Source organism: Schistocerca gregaria, chromosome X, assembly GCF_023897955.1.
Source record: "Schistocerca gregaria isolate iqSchGreg1 chromosome X, iqSchGreg1.2, whole genome shotgun sequence".
Taxonomy (NCBI): Eukaryota; Metazoa; Arthropoda; class Insecta; order Orthoptera; family Acrididae; genus Schistocerca; species Schistocerca gregaria.
In genome coordinates this window covers 220,691,332-220,719,255 of record NC_064931.1, presented here as the reverse complement: position 1 = coordinate 220,719,255, position 27,924 = coordinate 220,691,332, and positions in this window count along the sequence as shown.

Here is a 27,924-nt window from a genome sequence, read left to right as displayed (position 1 = left end):
ATAGACTGAAGAGCCAAAGAAACTGGTACACCTGCCTAATATCGTGTAGGGCTCCGACGCACACCAGAAGTGCCGTAACACTGCATGACATGGACTCGACTAATGTCTAAAGTAGTGCTGGAAGGAACTGACACCATGAATCCTGCAAGCCTGTTCATACATCTGTAAGAGTACGAGGGGGTGGAGATTTCTTCTGAATGCTCAATAATATTCACGTCTAGGGAGTTTGGTGGCCAGAGGAAGTATTTAAACTCAGAAGAGTGTTCCTGTAGCCACTCTGTAGTAATTCTGGACGCGTGGGATGTCACATTGTCCTGCTAGAATTGTCGAAGTCCGTCGGAATGCAAAATGGACAGGAATGGATGCAATTGATCATTGAGGATGCTGCGTACGTGTCACCTGTCAGAGTCGTATCTAGACGTATCAAGGGCCCTATGTTACTCCAGCTGTACACGCCCCACACCAGCTTGAACGTTACCCTGCTGACATGCAGGGTCCATGGATTCATGAGGTTGTCTCCGTACTCGTACACGTCCATCCGCACTATACAATTCGAAACGAGACTCGTCCGACCAGGCAACATGTTACCAATCATTAACAGTCCAATGTCGGTGTTGACGGGCCCAGGCGAGGCATAAAGCTTTATGTCATGTAGTCATCAAGAGTACACGAGTGGGCCTTCGGCTCCGAAAGCCCATATCGATAATGTTTCGTTGAATGGTTCAAATAGCTCTGAGCACTATGGGACTTAACTTCTGAGGTCATCAGTCCCCTAGAACTTAGAACTACTGAAACTTAACTAACGTAAGGATATCACACACATCCATTCGAACCTGCGACCGTAGCGATAGCGCGGTTTCAGACTGTAGCTCCTAGAACCGCTGGGCCACCCCGGCCGGCTTTCAGTGGTTCGCGCGCTGATACTTGTTGATGCCCCAGCACTGTAATCTTCAGAAATTTGCGGAAGGGTTGGACTTCTGTCACGTTGAACCTCTTCAGTCGTCGTTGGTCCCGTTCTTGCAGTTCCTTTTTCCGACCGTAGCGATGTTGGAGATTTGATGTTTCACCGGATTCCTGATAGTCACGGTACACTCGTGAAATGGTCATACGGGAAAATTCCCACCTCATCGCCTCCCCTGGGATGCTGTGTCCCATCGCTCGTGCGCCGACTATAACACCACGTTGAAACTCACTTAAATCTTGATAACCTGCTACTGTTGGACAGGAACCGATCTAACAACTGCGCCAGACACTTGTCGTCATGTATAGGGGTTGCCGATCGCAGCGCCGTATTCTGCCTGTTTACATACCTATGTATTTGAATAGCACCCCTATACCAGTTTGTTTGGCGCTTCAGTGTAGTATTCTTCTTTTGTAGTAATAACATTTTTCTGTATTGAAATTACTGAGAATACGCTCACATAAAGAAGGAATTTTAATTGAGATATCCGACGGGTATGGAAATACTGGAGCGTCAATTTGGCAGCGTTGGTTCAGTGTGTTCATGGTGTAACACTTTCCATTTCCGTCAAGAAAATAACCAGAGTTATGAATACATGAAATAACTCCATATTGTTACTGGAGATATGAGGAATAGGGATGAGTATACGGTAGTGGCAGTCTGAGGAGTCACGGTGATTGCAGGGATTCTTTTAAGATGCGTTGGACGACGCATTGTAAGTTATAGAGTTTAATTCAGGAAAGATATTTCTGGGAACAAGTGACGAAAGCTGACGAGAGGGAAAGAAGTAAACAACCCGGCCAGACGTACCGGCGGCACGGCCGGGAAGACGCTGATCCGAAGACAGCACGTGGCAGCAATGATGTAATCTCAACTGCTGTGGTCATTAGTCCCCTAGAACTACTTAAACCTAACTAACCTAAGTACATCACAGACATCCATGCCCGAGGCATGATTCGAACCTGCGAACGTATCAGGCGCACGGTTCCGGACTGCGCGCCTAGAACCGCGAGACCACCGCGGCCGGCGGCAGAAGACAGCTGATTCTCATTACTTGCTGACAATGTTTGAACTGAAGCTTACACCAATGACTGACGAGGGAACTGTCATAGTAGTATTTTGTATTTATCTCTGGTTAATGATGAGAAGTTACTACAGTCGCGTAAAGAATACCGATTGATCAGTGATATTGTCGACGATGGCTTGCAGGAGCTGAAGAACAAACACAAAAATAAAACAGCTGTAGTTTAAGTATATCCCGTAGTATCCGTTACGTAGACTGAGAGAGGTAGCAGAGTAGTGGCCAACATCATCGTTGAACACAAAAATAACGTGTGAGAGAACAGGCCCACAAAACGAGACTGAACTTGATGAAATAAGCACATATCTAGACGTATAAGCACGTGCCCCATACTTCTGTACTTTATACCGGCTCTGTCTAAGAAGGGCATATTTCTGTTGGCTGACATGCTTGAACATAAATTTGAAAGCCTGTCACTCATTGTAAATTTTAAACCAGTGTGGTCGTGAATAATTAAGAAACTGATCTCTTTTTTTTTTCTTGCCCTGAATTTTACCCTCAAGATGTAGAACATAACCATTGGAAACGCAGTCTGACTGGAATACTAACGTATCAGAGATGATTGATGTCGTGCAAGCGCAACTAAATAGGTTCTTAGGAAACGCTTCCCAATAAATTTTGACTTTAATGCCGACTAAAAACACTGAATAATGCCTGTTCATCGTGTATTAAGCCATGCCTTGTCGACACGACTTGTGCAGGAATAATGTGCTTGCCATTTGTGATCTACACTGCTCGAAAAAACCTAGCGTCATAGAGAAAGTGAAATCCAGTCACACCGTTTCTGTAACCGCGTGCGTCATACCAATGCATCACTTTGCCTTACGGGTGCCGTGTAAATCTTACGGAAGATAATTGCCAGAGCGGCACATAACTAAATTCTACTGCCGATGTGAATAATGCAATGTAAGTGAATGGTGCACTTTTCTCACGAAATGAATTTGAAAATACATATGACCCGGTGAGAGACAGGTGGTTGGAACAGTAGACAAAGGCAATTGTGGAAAGTAATAAATTCATCGATGCCAAAAGTGCTAAAAATATGATAATGATAAAAGTAAGACTAAAGAATGAATTAGCGTTCGTGGGTACATACAGTGCATCAGATATAGTATTTTTAACATACCAACTTTACTTCGTCATATAAAGAAAATTCAGTATAATATTACAAAGCTGTATATCCTGATATTAGGAGTGAGAGAGAGTATATGTGTGATTACAAGTCACTTGCATCTATGGATATTTGAACTAGGTTCGGATCCTGTTTACCACATGATCTGGTGAAATGGAATGATTCTAAAGAGATCAAGTTCCCTACAGCAACTGTAATGAAAATGCTACGGGCAAAATTAGCCTGCTTTTACATAGTTTGAAAGCATATGAAAACTGCTGCAATGTAGTAGCTTCGCGAACGAACTAAGCAAGCTGCGATTTCGAGAAATCCTTCGTGATAGCATAATGTATTAAATATATTCGTAGCCCGCGAATATGGGTTACCATCAGCTGTCTAATAGACCGACGACAATGAAAATTTGTGCCGGACCTGGACTCGAACCCGGATTTCCCACTTATCGCGAACGGTGCCTCACCTTTTTTTTGTAATTCTTTGTTAATCTCATTTTGTTCTATATTGTTTATTTTATTTGTTCGGGGCGGACGTCCATGATACCCGTTCAGGTTCTTCGTTGATCCGTTCACTCAGTTTTTTATTACAGACAGTAGCTAACCCTCTGACCGAACACGCTGAGCTACAGCGCCAACACCATTTGGCTATTTGAGCACGACTCGTGGGCAGATCGTATCTTCCATGTATCATCAACCAAGTGTCTGCTACTTCTACTCGTACATCCATTACGTATATTCCCGCACAGGTGATACATTTTACTCGAAGTCACTTGCCCAGCGTCAGCAGATAAATACGACATTGCAGTGCCTTTGTTACTCCGAATTACGATGCAACGTTCCTTCGGACATTTATTCATTGTTGTCATTCCATTATACAGCTGATGGTGGTCCACATGCGCAACTGCGATTATTTTTCATGTATTTCACAACGGGTGTCACCGCCGCGGTGCCTGTTCCTTCGGACATGCTTCGTAAACCAGAATAACACAGATACTGCACTGTAATTCGGAATGACACAGGCTCTGCAATATCGTATTTGTGATAGCAGGTTGAATGCACTCATCTCGAAACACGCAATGCAAGCCTCTAACAGACATCCATTCGACGAAGAGGCGGGGACCGGAGTAGGCTTTCTTCCGCCACAAGAGCTTCCGCAGAAACGAGTTTAGGTGGCTCGTGACCTCATCGGCCGTCACTGGTCAGAGCTCCAACATGGATCAAGACATTCCCACGTGATGCTTTGCAAAAACTCGTTCTACTAGCAGACGAAGATGCTGACAACTGATATTCTCTTTGATCGAGTGACTCGCGTGTGATGCGTATTTGTATGAGCAAATGAACGGAATGGGCATTGTCTCTAAAGCAGGATGTAAGATGAACAACAACAAAAAGAAAACAAGGATAAACGAATGTAGCCGAATTAAATCAGGTGATGCTAAGGTCATTAGATTAGGAAACGAGACACTTAACGTAGTAGATGAGCTTTTGCTCATTGCGCAGCTCTTCAAATCGTTCAAATGGCTCTAAGCACTATGGGACTCAACGTCTGAGGTCATCAGTCCCCTAGACTTAGAACGACTTAAACCTAACTAACCTAAGGACATCACACACATACATGCCTGAGGCAGGCTTCGAACTGCGACCGCAGCAGCAGCGAGGTTCCGGACTGAAGCGACTAGAACCGCTCGGCCACCGCGGCCGACGGAAATATTTGTCTAGCGTGTAGCCATGTATGAAAGTGAAACATAAATTATTTCAAAAGTGTCGCGTTTATGCAACGAAATACGGTCACTATTCAGTTACAGGAGGCATGTCATAGGTGGACAGTTACGTGTATTTACATGCAATTCTCACATGTGACTGAACCTTATTTGGACAGACTCAGCGCAACTGCGCATTGTGGAGTGGGTACTTGTCACGTAAATTTACTGGAACTAATGCGAAATCCGAGCTGTGGTCTAGCCGTGTGACTGGTGAACGGAGCCTGAGACATGACCAAAAAAAATGAACCCACTTGTCGTTAATAGAGGTGGTTAGTCACATATTATACTTAACCAAATAGGACAGTTGCAGCTGTTCAAATTGACGTAAAGCTGGCGAACAGGTCAGCCATGGAGATCATCTCCGATTGCTTACATGCATGTCTAAAAGAACAATCATTGCGAAATTTAACCGACAGGAAGAAGATGCTGTGATATGCAAATGATTAGCTGTTCCGAGCATTCACACAAGTTTGGCCCGATGGCGACACCTGCAACGTGCTGACATGAGGAAAGTTTCCAATCGATTTCTCATACACAAACACCAGTTGACCGGCGTTGCCTGGTGAAACATTGTTGTGATGCCTCGTGTAAGGAGGGGAAATGCGTACCATCAAGTTTCCGACTTTGATAAAGGTCGGTTTGTAGCCTATCGCGATTGCGATTTATCGTATCGCGACATTGCTGCTCGCCTTGGTCGAGATCCAATGACTGTTACCAGAATATGGAATCGGTGGGTTCAGGAGGGTGATACGGAACCCTGTGCTAGATCCCAACGGTCTCGTATCACTAGCAGTCGAGATGACAGGCATCTTATCCGCATGGCTGTAACGGATCGTGCAGCCACGTCTCGATCCCTGAGTCAACAGATGGGGTCGTTTGCAAGACAACAACCATCTGCGCGATCAGTTCGACGACGTTTGCAGCAGCACGGACTATCAGCTCGGAGACCATGGCTGCGGTTACCCTTGACGCAGCATCAGAGACAGGAGCGCCGGCGATGGTGTATACAGGTTCTGTTTACAGCATCTTGATGATCGCATCCGTGCTTGGCGACATCGCGGAGAACGCACATTGGAAGCGTGTATTCGTCATCGCCATAGTGGCGCATCACGCTGCGTGATGGTATGGGGCGCCATTGGTTGCACGTCTCGGTCACCTCTCGTTCGCATAGACGGCACTTTGAACAGTGGACGTTACATTTCAGATGAGTTACGACCCGTGGCTCTACCCTTCATTCGATCCCTGCGAAACCCTACATTTCAGCAGGACAATGCACAACCGCATGTTGCAGATCCAGTACAGGCCTTTCTGGATACAGAAAATGTTCGACTGCTGCCCTGGCCAACACATTCTCCAGATCTTTCACCTATTGTAAACGTCTGGTCAGTGGTGACCGAGCAACTGTCTCTTCACAATACGCCAGTCACTACTCTTGATGAACTGTGGTATCGTGCTGAAGCTGCATGGGCAGCTGTACCTGTACACGCCATCCACGCTCTGTTTGACTCAATGCCCAGGCGTATGAAGGCCGTTATTACGGCCAGAGGTGGTTGTTCTGGGTACTGGTTTCTCAGGATCTATGCACCCAAACTGCGTGAAAATGTAATCACATGCCAGTTCTAGGACAATATATTTGTCCAATGAATACCCGTTTGTCATATGCATTTCTTCTTGGTGTAGCAATTTTAATGACCAGTAATGTTTATTGTTATCCTCTGCAGCAACTTCAGGTGTCTGAGTTCTACCTTCCACTATCAGAGAAGTGCATTCAGCTTGTAGCTCCTTTCGACAATACACAATCAATTACCGTAATCACAAGTGGTGGTAAGAGCAAGAAAGAGCTTCTTCCTCCCCATAAAGAAAATATCGAATTCTTCTCGTCGCTTACTAGAGACAAACTGTAGAGTGCTTGTTCGTCTGCAATAAGCGGAGAACTCAAGGTAACAAATGTTGCTGGACACTTATCGGAAACTCAGTTGTCTTGCCTAGAATGCGTACAGACTTCTCAAAGCCTTTACTGCCGCAGAATCGAAGTGACTTCGAGGCTTTAAGTGGTACTGCTCGCCATGACTGCTAACAGCGACTGCTTCCTTTTAATGACAGCCTCTCACTGCTTGGCTCTCTGTGCTGGCCGCTTATATAGTGATTTGTCAGGACTCTTTGCCGATGGTGTCTTATAGCGTCGCTTTCCCCTGTCTATTCCGAATGTCTTCCTAAAAACGGAAAGTTTTTCAGAACGTTCTGGCTGCTTCGAATGACTGTCTCTGCTGGTTATCGTCACCGTGTAGCGCCTGCAAGCCACCCTGCGGTTGTTCCCACCAGCAGTTACAGCACACCGGGACGTGAGAGTAAAGTATCGTAGACATGAGGAATTAATACCGCAAGTGTGTGTGGCTCTGGCGCAACGAATAAGTGTGCAGAAATTTTTGTGGTTGCGAGAGCTATTGCAAATTGTTAGAGCCACAGTTAATTGGTTACGTCAAGAAGACAAATGGAAGAGTATTGCTTGGTCGCAGCCTGTATTAGGGATATTTACATCTGGATACCAGATATTTATTTATTTATTTATTGCTGTTTAGCCTGGCCAGATTAGGACCTTTAAGCCCTCCTTTACAGCTGACGAGGGACAACACACACCAAAGATATTGCAAAATAATTCGCAGGAATAATAATAATTATTATTATTGACATTAATAAAGATAGCAATAAACAACAACAACAATAATAATTACAATAATGAAAATAATACTTGACGCTGACTATAATAATGATAAATAGTAAAGGGCATTAAGAATGATACAGATTAGTGTACCACATTTAAATACATGTTTAGCATGATAGAAGGGGAAAGAATAAAGAAATAGGAAATGAATGAAATTACAGAGCCAGCAGCTGTTAGGAAAGGACAGAATTTAAATAAAGAACTCTGACAGCGTGGGGGAGGGAAAAGTTGTGGGGGAGGGGATAGACGAAAGTGAGCTGCAGACTAGTATGTGGGAGAGATGGCTATTGTGATAGAAGGTGGTCCATTAACTGTGTTTTGAGGTTTGAAAGGAATTTAATTTCTCTGATTTTTATGAAGTGTTGTTCCAAAGTCGGGTTCGTCATACATAAAATGATTTAGAGAGCATGACAGAGTTATGTCATGGTATAGAGAGGATTTTACTTTGTTAAGAACGAATATTTCTCCTGTGCTGTTAAGATACAACGTAAGAGCTGAAGTTCAAAAGAAGGCGTGCAATCATTAGAAGACGATAGAGGAGACATAGAGTATGATAGCCCCTACGCTGTTCGCCACGCAGCCATGACAATTTTTCATAGGCAGGAGTAATATGGCTGAAACAGCATATCGCACACAAACATTCTTTGCTACTCGTAACCTGCGTGACCTTTCGTATGTAATTCATTGGAGGATAGCATCACCATAGCCAAGCAAGTGGCTCACCAACTGAGCTTACAACAGTTGTCTAGTGCCTCCCTCATCCACGGCCAATCACTGATGCGAGACACAGCACCCTATCAACATGATTTATAAAAATGTTTAAGCCCCCACCCCAATCTGATATCAAACGGAACCCGCATACAGCTGACGGCATCGGCATTGTCATATGAACATAATTCGATGGTTCTCAGGTGCAGCGTTACGACGATCACCTTATGAAAATTGTCTACATTTGTAGGCAGATGAAAAGTCCACTTCTTCAGTGCATTTGCCCTACAAACCGGCCTGAATGCAGAAACCAAAGATGCCTTGTGTGCACTGCTTGATGAGAAGATTGCTTAAGTTCCATCAGAATACTACTCCACTGTCGTTGGTGACCTGAATGGACATGTCGGACGAAGAAGAGGAGATCATGACGCCCATGGTAGACATTGATATGTAGAGAAGGACGATGACTACCAGCAAATCCTGGGTTATGCAGAAACTCATGATCTGGTCATCACCAAAAGTTAGTTCAAAAAACACGAAACTCTCCTAATTATGTACTGTAGTGGATAAAACGCAACTCAGATTCATTATGTCCTAGTAAGACGTCTGAATCTCAAAGATACGCTATACGCGAAAGTTGTTTCACATGAAACCTTCGAAATGCAACACCGACCAGTCATCTTAGTATAAACCCAACAAGATTTGGTTACTCTGTCAGAAACGGACCAAAAAAAATCAAAAGGTGTCTCTTCAAGGAGAAGGAGGCTGATAATGGTTCAAATGGTTCTGAGCACTATGGGACTTAACATCTGAGGTCACCGCCCCCTGGAACTTAGAACTACTTAAACCTAACTAACCTAAGGACATCACACACATCCATGCCCGAGGCAGGATTCGAACCTGCGACCGTATCGGTCGCGCGGTTACAGACTGAAGTGCCTAGAACCGCTCGGCCACCTGGCCGGCGGCTGATAATGACAGAAATTATAGTGTCATGAACTACCACAGTCGAAGAGAGCTGGAGTATTGAAGGTAGGAGACGAGGTACTGGCAGAAGTAAAGCTGTGAGGACTGGGCGTGAGTCGTGCTTTCGCAGCTCAGATGGTAGAGCACTTGCCAGCGAATGGCAAAGGTCCCGAGTTCGAGTCTCGGTCCGGCACACAGTTTTAATCTGCCAGGAAGTTTCAATATTGAAGATCTCTATTCATGATGACGTACCCTCTATTCTCCGAATTGCGAAACCAGAACCAAGAAGGATCAGCAAAGACACGTGGGTTTGGAATGGTGATGCTAAGGATGCCGCACGCAAGAAGAAATAATTGTACCACGAGTTTCTTACAGAGAAAACACTATTCCAGTGGAATGCCTACAAACAATCCTGTAGAGAGGCGAAGAAGGTCATTGCAGTAACAAAAACAGACAAGTATTCAGATCTCTACACGAAACTAGACACATGCTATGGAGAACGTGATATTTATCGACTAGGCAAATCACAACATCGGAAAGCAGAAGAGATCCAACACTTTCATGGCATCAGTGACGAAACGGGTGAGCTGTTGGTCGACTGGAAGAAAGCAAAATAACGCTAGCGTAGTCACTTTGAACGAATTTCGACAGTGGAATCTCCTCGTCCACCAATACCGACCACGTCAGGCTGCTCTGAAGGATATGAAATTAGGGAAGGCCACTGGCCCCAATGATCTCCCAGCAGAGTTGTGGTGTTCTCAAATGTTCAAATGAGTGTGAAATCTTATGGGACTTAACTGCTTACACACTACTTACCCTAAATTATCCTATGGACAAACACACACACCCTTGCCCGAGGGAGGACTCGAACCTCCGCCGGGACCAGCCGGACAGTCCATGACTGCAGCGCCTTAGAATGGTGTTCTCAATAGTGGAATGCGGCAGGTTGGCTATGCTGATGACGTGTTGGCTGCAGAGAACTACATTGATCGTCAGCACCAAACACAGCAGTGGAATGACAGACTCGTGCGATATGGCCAACCACTCAAGAAAAAAAAATAAAAGAAAGAAAACTGAGTACATACAACACATCCGCGAGAACTTGGGCGTCAACATTGACGGAAAAGATCTACCTAGGATAGTTAAATTCAAGTATCTCAGTTCTACAACCTCCAGTGATGGCCAGTTTACCGATGAGGTCAACACAAGGACGCAGGCAGCCTGGATGAAGTGCTGAACGACAACACGCACCACCTCTGATCGTCGGATTAAGGATCATATGAAGTCAAAGATCTACCGGGCTGTCATCCGTCCTGTTTTGAAGAGTATTGCCCAGGTACAAAAGTGGCAGAACGACCATTGGGGGTTACAGAGACTAAGATGCTTAGATTTACAAGTGCCATCACTTGACTGGATCACGTTTCCAACGACACTATCAGCAAAAGTTTCGGGGTCGCACCGATCCAGAAGTAAATGAGAGAAAGCCGTCTGCGACAGTTTGGGCATGTACTGCACGCAACAGACGATACCATTGCAAAGGCAGCATACACAGTGGAAGTCATGGAAATGCCTACACTCTGCACAACGATCTGAAGGCTGTAAATCTTTATCCGGAGGTGGTCCTCGATCGAATAAAATGCAGAAAGCGAATCCACTCAGCGGACTCTGTAACCAAGCGAGGTAAACGCTAAAGGAAAATGAGAAGAAGAGGTTTAAGCCCCCCCCCCCCCCCCCCAAAATGTGTCTAGCGCAGAAGAACCATGACTCGCATCCGCCTCAGGCAGAAAGCGAGCCCAAAAACCACCCCTCCATCTTCACACGCTTGAGCCGCATTTCCTCTCCCACAAGAATTTATCCAGATTCCAGACATGTTATTCTGGGTACTTAAATGATCTGACGAGTCATGAAAAGCTGTGATCAGGCCTGAAAGCTCTGCAGACTGTAGTCCTCCGTCTCGGGCTTGACTCGATAACAACGTTGTCTGTCACCCACTCGTCCGGCCTCCACAACTGAACGCTAAACTTAATGGCATAGCGGCGCCCCTCTTCATTGTCCATGCAGCGCATCTGAGGCCGGAAACACACTTGGCGTCTTTGTCCGATCGGAAATTTTACCATCCCCGCTCTAACATTAATGTAGCGTTTACTTACTGGGCTGTAACATTCTACATACCGACACCGTATCAGCCGATCACTGACCACCGTGCAACAAGTATCTACGCAACTGTCGTTTTATCATATTATAAATAGTGTTGTGTACAACATGAATAGAGAACAACTTCTTGCACTATTGTAATATCGTCGACTGGCGAGAAAGCGAAAAAAAAAGACTTATGTGGATTCATCCGATTAAACAAAGGAGATGGGGAGTTGGAGCCCTCTACAGTTCGTTTCTTGATTTAAGAAACGATGAAGAAAAGCTTTTTAATTATTTAAGATGTCAATCTCGTCATTCGACGAACTGCACAGCCTGCTGAAAAATCAGATACAATCGAAAAATATTAGACTGAGGAATTGTATTCAACGGTGGAAATGCTGGCAATAACTTTAAGGTAAGTAAAATTGAGAGTCGGGAATTAATTCGCCACACAATTTTTAGATTACCAAATCTTACATTTCTGTACAAAATAAGTTGCGGCATTTTATTAAATGTTTGGCAGTATTTGGTCAATACGAACTAGAATTCAGCAAAATCAATAGTGTTCTTTGAAGTTAATGAAGTTATTGAATGGCTGCGATATTGAACATTATCATCCCTAATCATTTGTGTGGTGTCACCGCCAGACACCACACTTGCTAGGTGGTAGCCTTTAAATCGGCCGCGGTCCGGTAGTATACGTCGGACCCGCGTGTCGCCACTATCAGTGATTGCAGACCGAGCGCCGCCACACGGCAGGTCTAGAGAGACTTCCTAGCACTCGCCCCAGTTGTACAGCCGACTTTGTTAGCGATGGTTCACTGACAAAATACGCTCTCATTTGCCGAGACGATAGTTAGCATAGCGTTATTTGCTACGACCTAGCAAGGCGCCATTATCAGTTACCATTGATATTGTGAATCATGTACTGTCACGAGCGACGTGCATCATTAATGGATTAAAGTTAAGTATTCCACCAACTACGTCCGTTTTTCTCAATTCTAATTCCCTTGTCATGTTCACAGACCTCACGCTAGCCTGCGTGAGCTAAAACGCGTGCATTTCGGCCTCCTTTAGTAACACGGTGTTGGCTCTCCTGCCAACCACAACAATTTGAAAATAATTTTTCTAATGCTTAGCAGCAGAAGTTTTCTGCTGCGGTAAGTTTGAAACTGGCTGGAAATTTGCGACTGGAGAGCAGGTCATTTGTTATAATGGAACAGTAGTACACCTAAACTACGGTGAAAATATGATAGTCGTAAATGTTTGCTGAGGCATCGGGGGAACACTGGAAGGTTGCGTAAACTTTATATTTGATGGTTAATTAAGCTTCTGGATCTGGGAAGTAGACTGGTTGTATACATTAATGGGTTTGAGGTATGGACGGATATGTATTTTCAATTTTCGAAATGCTTTGAAGAAATTCCATTTGGCATTGAAGCCACTGAGTGTCATCAACCTTGTCTACTTGAGGCAACATATTATCCAACAATGACAGACTGTCTTTTTTCTCAGGTTTTTTCTGTAATGTCTAGAATTGTTAAGTCGACTTCATGCATTTCTTTATCTTCCTTGCAGGTGGTTTTGTTTTTGAAACAACTGTTTCGACTGTTTCTTCAACCGTAGTCACTGCCGGAGGTACTGGTGGAGCATTCAGTTCTTCACTATCATAGGTCCAAATGGTTCAAATGGCTCTGAGCACTATGGGACTTAACAGCTGAGGTCATCAGTCCCCTAGAACTTAGAACTACTTAAACCTAACTAACGTAAGGACATCATGCCCGAGGCAGGATTCGAACCTGCGACCATAGCGGTAGCGCGGTTCCAGATTGAAGCGCCTAGAACCGCTCGGTCACACCGTCCGGTCACTATCATAGTCTTCATCTCCAAAGTTATAGCTTCTTACTGTTTCTCTTTCCTCGTATATTTTTCACAGAAACTGTATCTCATAGTTGAATATGTACTTCCTTTCTTGGAGGCATGTGAACTACTTGCTTTTGATTGTTTTTATTTCTTTTATGATAAAGTATCACGTAAGTGTTTCCACCCTTTCATGACTACTCAACCTGAAAATAAAATATGTGTAAGGCGAGATAAGGAGGTATATTGAATATTGCAACTTGTTAACCATAATATATGTGTTGCATTGACACTAAAATAATGTTTTTATTTTTAGGTGTTTTACCAGTGGATGCTCATTTATCAACCTCCATTATTCGTATAGATTTGGAATATCCATAGCAAGATTGATTGTTAAAGAGGTCTGTCAAGCTCTGTAACTCGTTTTTCAAAGTGAGTGCATACCACTACCCACCAAAGAAACCTGGGAGGAATCAGTTATAGCCGGCCGGTGTGGCCGAGCGGTTCTAGGCGCTTCAGTTCGGAACCGCGCGACCGCTACGGTCGCAGGTTCGAATCCTGCCACGGGTATGGATGTGTATGATGTCCTTAGGTTAGTTACGTTTAAGTAGTTCTAAGTTCTAGGGGACTGATGACCTCAGATGTTAAGTCCCATAGTGCTCAGAGCCATTTGAACCATTTGAACCAATCAGCAATAGCAAATTTCCCTCATTGTATAGGTGCGATAGATGGAAAGCGCACCCGTCTCGTGTGTCCAACGGAAAGTGCCTCTATGTTGTTCAGTTGTAAAGATTTTTATTCAATCCTGTCAATGGCTACTGCAGACAGTTCGTACCGATTTACTTTCGTGAACATTGAAACTTATGGAAAAGACTGTGACTATTCTATTTTCAAAGACACTAAACTGTGGAAATCTGTTGAAAGTGGTTCACATAATCTACCGAACGAAATGTGCCTACCAGGAATAGAAAGCCTGAAAGTACCTTATTTGTTTGTTGCTGGCGCTGCATTTGACTTATATAAACATTTGTTGAGACCTTACACTGGTACTCACTTGACTGTTGAAAAGAGGATATTTAACTACACACTATGTAGAGCAAGAAGATACAGATAATGCGCTTTTGGTATACTCAGTAACAAATGGTGAATTTTTCACCGTCCCTTAAATGTACAACCTGATTTTCCTATTGATTTTGTCAAAGCCTTTATTGTACTTCCTAATAATGTTAGAGACAGAGATGGGTACGTAGCTGAGATATCTACGTCAGTTACAGGACATGAAAACACCCGAGTAGTGTGCTATACAAGAGGAGGCTTGAAAGCCAACAACGTGAGAAATACTGTCTGCAAGTACTTCATATCAAGTATTGGAAGCAATCTCTGGCAGATGTCAAAGGTCTGAGGATCCAGAAGCGTGAAACCACAAAACATAAGCATAACCATATTTTTTTACATTGTGAACAAATGGTTCAAATGGCTCTGAGCACTATGCGACTTAACTTCTGAGGTCATCAGTCGCCTAGAACTTAGAACTAATTAAACCTAACTAACCTAAGAACATCACACACATCCATGCCCGAGGTAGGATTCGAACCTGCGACTGTAGCGGTCGCTCGGTTCCAGACTGTAGCGCCATTCTGGACAGATTCGACACTGTGTAGCATCAAAAAATAACTCCAATCTCACTGATTAGTGCGATTCGACATATAAGAGGTTCTATGTATATTGAAACGTTAAAAATGCAAAATAAATACAATGATATTGCAAATAATTTTAAACTATTAATTATTAGTTACAACGCTATTTAACTGGCCTTAATAGTCTTTCGTTTATTTAATATAACATAAAAGATCTGTTAAATTACTTTTCTTACTTTTGCTTCGGCCACATCTCTAAACTGAGAATTTCTTTATCATGCCTTATTTAAACGATGATAATAATCTAATTTATTCATTACTACTATGGCTCTCCTCTTACCTGCTGGTCCTATTATAAGATCTTTGTTGTTTTGTAATAGTGCTTTAATGTCTTGTTTTTTTTTCTTTTTGTGTAATGTACGGTGTTTTGTTTTTTTAAAATTTTGATTCTTTGCATTTGTTAGTAAATTAAAAATTGCAAATAAAAAACAATAAATGTAAGTCTATTAAGGTCAGTTCAATAGTATTATAAAATAAATAGATAAAATTATTTGTACTTATCAAAGTCATTCTCTTCGCTGTCTTCCAGCTTATCAGAATCATTCCCAAGCTGAAAACAAACTTCATGTCACGCTTTCCTTGTGGTGTTTCTATATTTTTAAACGTCCAAGGTTTTTTCCCCGAGCACAGGCCTTTCTTGTACAAATTGAGTTAACAACTCACTGTCAATTACAGCCACTTAGACCACGATAAAATCATCCCACTACGCCATTCTCAACGCGTACACAACAGAGGTCAGCGGCAGACTGGACGAGTGTGTCACGTAGGCCACCATTTAGTGGGGGACGGTAAACAATCCGACGATTGTAGCGGTAGTGGGTGGCTGCATTGCTGCCGTCAGCATACAGTCGTCCATTTTTCCGTACAATGTGTGCGTCGCAATACCATCTTACGCCCACTACCGGTACGGCGGCGAAGATACAAATCCCGATCGGATAAAAAAGTCAAGTGTGTCCCCGGCCAGTAGGGCGGGCACAAGCCCAAAGTGACAGCAGCTGCTGTTTTGCAGGCCACCGTTCCCTCACGCAGTTTCTGAAGCTGCCAGCGTGACGCCCTTGTGCATTCTTGTGCGGTACCGAACTGCCGGCCAGCTGCCAGACAGGGAGTCACTTACCAATTTGTCTCTCACACACACAGGCGAGTGGACAAACGTGGGCCAGAAAGCTCTTCCCCAGAACATCACATGCTTTTTTGGCATCATAACGGCAAGATAAAATTATGAAAGTAAAATTTAACTGAGTAACCATTACACATGAGCCTCGTTCCCCCAGATTTACTGACAGAGAAAAAAATTGATATTGTAAAGGAAATACAGCCACGTAAACTCAAGTTTACTTTATAGAAAACTAGATTTACAATGTGAGGAAGATTTCATCCGTTGTACCACAAATTTTTGTATGAACTTTAATTACGATTTCGAAGTCATAATTTCATAGTCATTATTACCTGAAATAGAATCCATGCACCATTGTCATATATCCGGAGGGTCACTTTATGAATTCTAAATTTGTTTAATATCGAGGAGAATAACTATGCCATAAACTGAAGCTAAATTTTATCTTAAGTTTGAAAGTTTATATTGCTGCAAATTAATTAACTAACGTTTAAGGATATCATTTAAGAGAACTTTTGCAACCACTGAACATGACTTATTTTACTTCTGATAATTAATCTTCTGTGCTTTTGGCTATTTTCTGTAGAAATGTGTCGGATGTCGTTTTCCTATTGCATTTAAGCGCTTTTTGTTTAAATAAAGTAATACTGAGGTGAATTTTAGCTATTTGGAAAAGATTATCTTTCAAAATTCGTAACAGTAAAGATTACAAAAAAAAAGTTCAAATGTGTGTGAAATCTTATGGGACTTAACTGCTAATGTCATCAGTCCCTAAGCTTACACACTACTTAAGCTAAATTATCCTGAGGACAAACACACACACCCATGCCCGAGGGAGGACTCGAACCTCCGCCGGGACCAGCCTCACAGTCCATGACTGCATGGCTACTCCCGCGCGGCAATAAAGATTATAGTGAGGTTATGCTATGACATTATCATCGCATAGAGATTTATTTAATATTTGTTTTGTTTTAGAGCTTGTCTCGATTTTTGTTTTTATATCCTAAATTTGAGAATTTACTCCCGCATAAATAATGGCTAATGTCACCAATATACGTGTAACTGACTATTACGTGAACAGAAGTCTGGCTATAACCAACTGGTTTCAGAAACAAACATTTCTAAGCTGGAGACCGGAGGTAAAAGAAAATCGATGCAACGCGAAGGAATTACCGGCATGAGACGGAAATCGGCAGTTGTGAGGTACATGTACAGACAAACAAATGAAAATAATTTCAGAAAAATTAGATGTTTTGTTCAAGAAAAAGAGCTTCAGAAACTGAGAAAAGTCAAAAACGTGTTGGTCCACCTCTGGCCCTTATGCGAGCAGCTGTTCGCGTTGCTTCATGGAGTTATTATATGTGCTCCTGAGGGATATCGTGTCATATTCTGTCCAACTGACGCGTTAGATCGTAAAAATACCGAGTTATTGGAGGGCCCTTCCCATAATGCTCCAAACGTTCTCAACTGGTGAGAGATAAGGCGACCTCGCTGGTCGAGGTTGGGTTTGGGAAGCACAAAGACAAGCAACAGAAACTGTAGCCGCGTGCGGGATGTCTCTAACTTGCTTAAATGTAAGTCAGTGGTGGCTTGTTATGTAGGGCACCAAAACAAAGCCGAACACCTGCTTGTGGAAGGGCCAGAGGTAGACCAACGCGTTATTCACGTGCTCAGTTTGAGAAGGTCTTTATCTTGCATTTCGTATCATCCAATTTTTCTGAAGTTGTAATCATTTGCCTGTCTGTACACGTACATCACATCTACCGATTTCCGTCCCATTTGGATAATTCCTTCGTGGTGCGCTGCTTTTTCGTCTTAGAGTGTATATCGTTGCTTGACTGTAGTTTCACAAAAATTAAAATGTTAATTAATTACAATTTTGTCTGGACAATATAAACTCAGCTTTGCAGTTGCATTTCCTGGCACCAAGTCTTAATGAAGACTGTTTTCAGTAGCCAGTTTGTGATTAGTTGTACTTTTTTTTTTTTACATAATTTTGGTCAAATTACTTCAGAATCGATGCCTTTCTGACAAGTTAGGTATACAAAATCACGATCTGTTGTAGCATATATTGGTCGAAGTGGGAGAGATACAATAGCACAGAGTGAAGAACTGTCTAGATTAAGACGGACCATACGTAAGACGCGTAGAGCGTAATCTACAATCACTGGGAATATCAGCGCGACCGCTAAATTTGGAGAATTATCGCCGGTTGAAGGGGAAGTACAAGGAAATAATTATTAATCTAAAGCAAGGGCACTGGGAACCTTACTGTAGTACCCACCTGACACCAAAACTACTTGCTAAAAAAGTAAAATTACTTGTAGTTATTTCAATATGCGATGGGAGCACGATGAGGAGTTGAAGAGAGTCAGCGGACCACATTCTTTGGATACTTGTTTCCAATGACGACACTGTTGCGGATAATGATAATCACCCCCCCCCCCCCTCCCCCTACGAAGTAAAAAATCATGGTGGATATCATTTCAGCAATGATGTACACCCTTTTGCGGCAGAAGAGGTAGTCTCAGTAATCTCTAAGATGAAGAAAGGGATACCCCAGGACAAGACAACAATTTTCCAGAGATCTTTCAGCATGCAGCTCAACAGATAGTGCCTCCTTTAACATCCATCCTTAGTGACGTACTCCTGTGTGACCGTTTGCAGGCAGACAGACAGCTTCAGGGGCTGCACTAGAGCCAGTTTGCATTCAGAAAGGGCAAATCTATTGATGATACAATAATTAGGGCTATGATTGTGAGACACAGCAGCCCTAGAATATATGCAGTAGCTATAATGGTGGACATCACAGGCTCCTTTGGTAATCTCTGGTGGCTTGTGACGCTCACCCGATTAAGAAAGCTCCAAATCCGAAAATGTCTGTACAGTAGCCTGGTGGACTTCAGAGGAGGACGAACAGCTGAGTGGCAGGCTGGACAACTGAAGGCATTACCAAAGGTTTTACCAAAGGCTGCCCTCATAGCTTCATCTGTGGACCATTTTTTTTTATCTAACTGTTGAACCTTTGCTATCCATGGTGTATGGGTAGGATGATGTAGACAGTGTTATTGCGTGCGCAGTCGACATTCTGATAGTTGTCTCAGAAATGTCGAGGGCAAAGCTGGAGGCAAAAGCAACAAGTGTTCTATCATTGTTGCGGTAATGGTCCATTAATAACAATCTCTCAGTAACTACCTATAAGACAACCTTTCTACCGCAAAAGGTATATTGCCTCTAACTGCTCTTAAATTGTGAGAACATTCCATTGGCAGAAATCAAGTGTGTAGATATTTACGGTTGTATATAGCTCAAAAAAAGAAATTTCTCGGCTCACGTCAGGAAAGTCAACGAGAAGCTTGCAAAGTTATGCATCAGATGGACGGAGTTGAAACTATGATTTATAAATTACTATTGTCAGTCCGTGAGTCTGTACCATAGTGCGATGTGGACTCAGCAGGTGCACTATCATCGTGCAAAAGAACTCAGGAGACATATGCAGTGAAGTGTGCTTGTAACATTTACTGGAGCAATTCGTACAGCACTAGCAGAAGCATTGTAAGTAATTAAGGTAATATATCCGGCCGATATAGTTGTCAGGTACTGAGATGTAGTTGTTAACGGAATGGGGATATTGAGAAGATGAGGCATGTCACTGGGAAACGAACAACGGTTAAATTGCAACTTATGTCGCAGAGGACTGGCATGTGACAGTGGGACTGGGATAATTACAATGACTGTCGTGTTTACCTGTTCTTCCCTGACAATCGAGAAATTAAGAAACTGCAGTATATGAGCCCAAGCAGAGACATGATCCAGTTTGTAACTGCATATCAGCATAAAGTCTGGAAAATTCATTTAGACAGATACCCTTGTGGAGAGTTTGGTACATATTATATTACAATGTTCCGTGAACAGAGATACCAGGGTCAACATATGTTAATAAACCCTTGTTCCTGGGCAGATATGAATAATACTGGCAACCTACTATCTTACAGGGAACTTCTAAGTTTCAGGGCACAAAAGGAATGTATGAAACAGTTGAAAATTCAAGTATAACCAAGATTACTGTAGCCACATTTTCAGGTAACAGTTAACATAATTATTATTTCTTAATATATAAAATACGTATTGAACAATGTCCTTTATATCTTTTATTACAGTTTGTTATTTGAATAAATATATTATTTATTGTTGCTGTAAGTAGACTTAGTTGTTACGCAACGGACAGTGTGTACTTCATAACATTCAGTCATGCGATGCAGCGTATAATTAAACCACAGAGCATAGAGGCTCTGTAAAATTAAACACCTTTGTAAAACAAGTGAGACGCGGTGAGCTGCTATCTCAGACACTTTCAGTAGTTTGCTCCGAAAGTGAACTAGGAGACGCCAACCATTGTGTGGGAAAGACTCGACCTTGAAAAATTCCCGGTCGGGCCAAGCTACACCCGTTAGCCAGATTAAGTAAAGCCGGGCCACTTGGCTTCAGGCGTGAGAACAGTTCCCCTCCAACCCCGGAGGCCGGCAAACACACGCTGTCGCCCACAAAAGCGACCACCATTCACCGAAGGTAGCGGCCCCGAGGTGATCCCTTACACAGTGAGGTGACAGGTAGTTCATGACTTTCAGGGTGTATGGTAACAAATTCAGACCAAATGAAACACATATGTCTTAATAAAGGGTACCCAAAGAGTCGTCTCAATACACAATGTAAACCCTATCTGGGGGCAACACAGGTGTGTGTTCTCGCATGCAAACGATCGTAAAGGTGCCAAATGGCATCCTGAAATATACTGTCACTAGCATATTGAACCTTTTGTTGAAATTCGGCAATGGTTCTTGCAACGAGTAAGTTCCCCCTTCATCTTGTCCCACTGGGAGGAAAGAGATCTGGTGATCTTGCTGGCCAGGGCAATTATTTTACAACACAAAGAGCAGCTGTATGTGGAAGTGGTCGATCCTGCAGAAAAATCACATCATTTTCCTGTCGAAAAACTGGCAGCAGCAAGGGGATAACAGCCTGTGCAATGTAGTGGGCACTGGTTACTTTACCCTGTAGAAACACCGAATGCGATCGTGGGCTGTAATTGATGGTTCCCCAAGCCATGAAGCCTTGTATGTCGTGGGCGATTGCAATCAAACTGGCAGACCACCATGTGTACACTAACACACGTGTACGTCCATTACTCGCTTACAGACAGAACCTACTCTCATCACTGAAGACAATAGAGTGTCATTGTCCAGTCGACTCTTTCACGACACCAGAATAGCCATATTTGGCGGTGTCATGATGCCAGTGGTTACCTGGCGAGAGGCACACGAGATCATAATCCTGCTGCAAGCAGCCAGTTCACAATGATTTCTTATGACAATCATATGCAACTACTCCCGGATTTCGTTCCTGGATCATGTTCGGCCCGCCATTGCTACTCGCACAGTACGTCGATCTTGAAGTGCGTCTCTATTATGTGGACGGCCAGAACCTGGTCTAAGGGTGTAGAAATGTTCCACAGAGGACTGTGCTGAAAGTAGCGACACAGCGCCGATACATTTTGCCCAACAAGTGCCGCCATACGTCGATATGTCCATCTAGTTTTCCTAGACCCACAATGACCGCGTTCAAACGGCTGAGGCGTTACAAAATACAGTAGGAGTACGTTCTCATCGGCGATGCACGGTTGTACCTTAGAACGAATGTTGTAAACACTATTCACCTCTCTCTGAGCGTAGTTACTGCCTGCAGAGTCAAAAAAGAGCGTACAAAGAGAGGCCTGTTGAGTGCCATCTGATCGCCGGTAACCGTTACAAATGAGTCACTAACACTACAGCTCATCAGTATGCACAGTGGTGTCACTGAACATTTTTCCTGGCATTGTACAAAGAATCCTGAAGAAAAGTTCCAATTTCAAAATGCTGTAGAAAGAGAACAACTGCTTAGAATGCCGTCAAATTCAACATCATATTACTGATACAGAGGGAAAGTTATGAAAAAAAAGAAAACTTAACAAAAATCATGTCAATCGATGGCGCTGTAAGCGTCATAACGTAAATGAGGTCGGCCGCATATGACAAATGAATTGCAATACGACGGCTATGGTTTGAGTTGCACATTACACCACCGGTACTATTCAATATGCATGACTGCACAAGTTCAGCATTCAGCAGTTGTGGCACTGTTAGGTAAGCCCATCCATCAGTGCAAAGTCGTACCACATCTGGTTCGGAAAAATCGGTTTCTAATTGTCCTGAAGCCAAACACCGCATAAAAAGCTAGATGACATCTTTTTTTCATTTCCCTAGACCAAAAACCGCACAAAAAGCAAAACGACATCGGTTTCTAACTGTCGTGAGACAGAAGCAAGACATGTTCCACATGTCTTCTGCCACAAGTGGAAATCGAGGAACAATATGTTCCACCACGGATCGGAGTGTCTCGGGAGCCATGTTCCGAATGCGTAGGGTAATGTGTTCGTTCTATTCAGCTACGTTCGTAATTGGAGGATTGAACACGACATCTTTCAGATAACCCCACAGCCAGAAGTCACACGAATTAAGATCAAGTGATCTGGACGACCAGACTGTAGGGAAATGACGACTGGTAATTCTAACATTTCCGAAATGCCCCTGAAGCAGCCCCTCACTAGCAGTGCAGTGTCCGGAAAAGGTCCATCTCGCATAAAAATGATACTACCCACATATCTACTCTGTTCAAGGACTGGAATGACATTGATGGCCAAAAGACGCTCATAGCGTTTACCAGTGACGGTACAGGTACCATGGGTCGCAAGACTCATCTGCGCAAAAAAATATTGCCCTGCTATAAACAATGCCGTCAAACAGCACCACACAATCACTTTTTCAGATTGAAGTGGTAGCCGTTGATCTGGCAATTCTGCGTGTTGACATGTCCTTGGAGATGGAAATAGGCTTCGCATGTCCACAGAATGCTCCATGGCCATCGACTGTCCACGTCAGCGCCAGCATGAATTTCCAGAGCGAACGTTTGTCTAGCTGGGAGGTCAGCAGAAAGTAACTACTGAACATGGTTGATGTTATATGTATAGCAAAGCAGAATGTTTCGTAGGATTTTATGGACTGTGCTCGCAGACATGTCAACGTTCGGATAATTCCCTGTGCACTACATGTTTGCACAACACCGCTCGGCCCCTCCTACAATGCAGTGGCCACATCTTCGACAGACGTCTGATCAACTGCTTACCTCCCTCTGCCCCATTGCACTTCAAAAGGACCTGTCTTTTCCAATTTTGTAATCATTTTCTCCAGACCCTTAGCAGACATCGGATCAGTGCCTTTTTACATATCCTTGAGTCTCGGGAACTTCTGCAGGGCTACTGTCGCACAAACATCATTCTTGTAAAAGACCTTTATCAGCAGCGCTCGTTCCTTCAAGGAAACAGTCATGTCGGGCGTCTCGGAAGCAAAGTGAAGAACAGCCGTGTACCGCGCGTCTGTTGATATGCTTACAGCACCATATATTGTGCAAAGTTTCGTTAAATTTTTCTGTTCCACCCCTGCATCAATAATATGCTGTTCAAATTAGACATCATTCTGAGCAGTGGAACCTTAATAATGGAAATCCTACATGTACAGGGTGCTTCAAAAATACTTTTGAAAACTTTGAGGACAGGTTTCTTATCCCAAAACAAGCAAAAAAATGTTCCGAAAATCATTCGTTTTCGAGTTATTAATGAAACTTTATATACAATGGCTTTCCAGGTGCACCACAAGATCTTCACTTATCTATGGATCTGTTTGAGTCATTGTATCCTAGATTGTACTGTGCTGCCATGGAGACTCGCTTACATACTTCATTCGTCCGTCCGTCTTCAAAGTGTCCATTGTGTACATGTAATATAGGTAGTGAGTTGACGGGAGGTCCTCCGTTTAAACAAGGCAGGATATTAATTTGGTGAGCAGGCAGATACGATTTTTACGTACGGCCCCGAAATGATACTGGACACGAGGATGCACGGCAGTATCAGACGGCGTTTCCAGACCGAAGACAAACGAGTCATCCAACTTTTAGTGCTGTTTATCGTCGCTTTGCCGAGACAAGATCCCTAGCACCACGCAGACCACGTATCGCTCTTACGCCTGACAGGCACATCTAGGGGTTGCTGAAGAAGAACCACGAATCAGTGCAAGACAAGTGGCTCTGACACGTCGTACATCTCCAAGATCAGCATGAAGGCTACTTCAACGTGCGCAGCGTTTTACGCATGCCGATCACCCGCCACGGGAGAACTTTTGCCGATGGTTTATTGCACAGACTGTCAATCCACTGTTTGTCCCTTCAGTTACAGACGAGGCAACGTTTGGAAGAAATGGAATAACAAATTTCATATGGGCCGATCGCAGTCCTAATGTCACAGTACAGGCTACACGTCAGCATCAATGTAAAATTAATGTGTATGCTGAAATTGCAGCTGACTGTCTGGTAGGCCCATACACTATCCCAGCACGTCTTACGGATGCTGTATCAGGGACTTTATTCAGAACACCCTCTAAGAGCTACTAGAAGATGTGCTCCTGAAAATAAGAGGAAATATGTGATCTCTGCACGATGGAGCCCCAGTACATTTCAGTCTCATTGTCCGAGATGCATTGGCTGGTATCTACCATACAAGATAGCGAGGTAGGGGGGAACCAGTTCCACGGCCTGCAGGCTCCGTCGACCTCAGTTCTTGGGATTATTATCTCTACGCCATCTTAAACAATTGGTCTATGCAGCAGATCACCTACATGCAGAAACTCGACGGGTCACGGAAGCCTGCGAAACCAAATGAAACCATCAGGGAGTATTTGAAAGGGAGGGAAAGTCCATTATTCGGCGAGTGAATAGAAGCAAGCCGTAACAAATCGGAAACGAAGGATATTTGGACATAATTTTATATTTCAGTGCAAGGAACCTGTCTCCATAGTTTGTAAAAGTATTTTTGAAAGCCCCGTGAATTATATTTGGGACATAATGGTACTTTTCAACCATTACTAACTTTTTATTACCATCATACGAAGCAAAGATATAATAAATTGTAACATACCAGTTCTCGGTCACGACTCTCGTCTGCTGCTGGTTGCTACTTCGAGTGACAACAGAAGGATTGTTTTCCCCATAAACAGACTAAAAGAGAGGTGCTCTGAGGCGACTACGCTATTTCCGAGTGAGAGTAAATTCCGCAGGATGGTCGGTGTTTCCTAACATCCTTTGGGAATAAACATTTGAAAGTGTCCACAAGCAGCAACACTTCACAGCAGTACTATGGGTGCTAACAGGAAATGGCCTGTCGAAATGCTACACTCTGTTCTTGGAGGCTGATTAGCCGAAAGTTCTAAATTTTAAAATAATTTCTCCTAGCTGCCGAGATCGAATAGTTTGCCGGCAGCCCTCGTGGACTTCACCAGCAATGTTGTAGCCCTCTGGGGCGGGGGTGGCGTTGGGATGTGGTTTGCGCTGAATAAAGTGGAAAGTTTAGAAAGTGTTCAGAAGTGTGTTCCGGTGCGCGGGCGTGGGAACCAGCTTTGTCATTAGCCCGTTTGCAAGGCGGGTGTTGCTGTTAAGTGAGCATATATGGACTCCGTTGGAAGAGGCAGCCTAGCCGAACGTGAAGCCATTACCTAGCTGTAGATATTAACTAAGGAACGAAGCGGACTTGACGAGGAATGAATAAAAAATATCAGACGTAGTTGTGTATCCGTCATGATTATGGAGAATATCCAAAGATGATTTAGCGCAGGTATTCATACACTACTGGCCATTAAAATTGCTACACCACGAAGATGACGTGCTAAAGACGTCAAATTTAACCGACAGAAAGAAGATGCTGTGATATGCAAATGATTAGCTTTTCACAGCATTCACACAAGGTTGGCGCCGGTGGCGACACCTACAACGTGCTGACATGAGGAAAGTTTCCAACCGATTTCTCTTACACAAACAGCAGTTGACCGGCGTTGTCTGGTGAAACGTTGTTGTGGTGCCTCGTGTAAGGAGAAGAAATGCGTACCATCACGTTTCCGACTTTGATAAAGGTCGGATTGTAGCCTATCGGGATTGCGGTTTATCGTACCGCGACATTGCTGCCCGCTTTGGTCGAGATCCAATGACTGTTAGCAGAATATGGAGTCGCTGAGTTCAGGAGGGTAATACGGAACGCCGTGCTGGATCCCAACGGCCTCGTATCACTAGCAGTCGAGATGACAGGCATCTTATCCGCATGCACAGTTCGACGACGTTTGCAGCAGCACGGACTATCAGCTCGGAGACCATGGCTGCGGTTACCCTTGACGCTGCATCACAGACAGGAGCGCCTGCGATGGTGTACTCAACGACGAACCTGGGTGTACGAATGGCAAAGCGCCATTTTTCGGATGAATTCAGGTTCTGTTTACAGCATCATGATGGTCGCATCAGTGTTTGGCGACATCGCGGTGAACGCACATTGGAAGCGTGTATTCGTTATCGCCATACTGGCCTATCACCCGGCGTGATGGTATGAGGTGCCATTGGTTACACGTCTCGGTCACCTCGTGTTCGCATTGACGCCACTTTGAACAGTGGACGTTACAGTTCAGATGTGTTACGACCCGTGGCTCTACCGTTCATTCGATCCCGGCGAAACCCTACATTTCAACAGTGTAATGCACGACCGCATGTTGCAGGTCCTGTACGGGCCTTTCTGGATACAGAAAATGTTCGACAGTTTCCCTGGCCAGCACGTTCTCCAGATCTCTCACCAATTGAAAACGTCTGGTCAATGGTGGCCGAGCAACTGGCTCGTCGCTATACGCCAGTCACTACTCTTGATGAACTGTGGTATCGTGTTGAAGCTGCATGGGCAGATGTACCTTTACACGCCATCCAAGGTATTTTTGACTGAATGCCCAGGCGTATCAAGGCCGTTATTACGGCCAGAGGTGGTTGTTCTGGGACTATGCACCCAAATTGCGTGAAAATGTAATCACATGTCAGTTCTAGAATAATATACACTCCTGGAAATTGAAATACGAACACCGTGAATTCATTGTCCCAGGAAGGGGAAACTTTATTGACACATTCCAGGGGTCAGATACATCACACGATCACACTGACAGAACCACAGGCACATAGACACAGGCAACAGAGCATGCACAATGTCGGCACTAGTACAGTGTATATCCACCTTTCGCAGCAATGCAGGCTGCTATTCTCCCATGGAGGCGATCGTAGAAATGCTGGATGTTGTCCTGTGGAACGGCTTGCCATGCCATTTCCACCTCGCGCCTCAGTTGGACCAGCGTTCGTGCTGGACGTACAGACCGCGTGAGACGACGCTTCATCCAGTCCCAAACATGCTCAATGGGGGACAGATTCGGAGATCTTGCTGGCCAGGGTAGTTGACTTACACCTTCTAGAGCACGTTGGGTGGCACGGGATACATGCGGACGTGCATTGACCTGTTGGAACAGCAAGTTCCCTTGCCGGTGTAGGAATGGTAGAACGATGGGTTCGATGACGGTTTGGATGTACCGTGCACTATTCAGTGTCCCCTCGACGATCACCAGAGGTGTACGGCCAGTGTAGGAGATCGCTCCCCACACCATGATGCCGGGTGTTGACCCTGTGTGCCTCGGTCATATGCAGTCCTGATTGTGGCGCTCACCTGCACGGCGCCAAACACGCATACGACCATCATTGGCACCAAGGCAGAAGCGACTCTCATTGCTGAAGACGACACGTCTCCATTCGTCCCTCCATTCACGCCTGTCGCGACACCACTGGAGGCGGGCTGCAC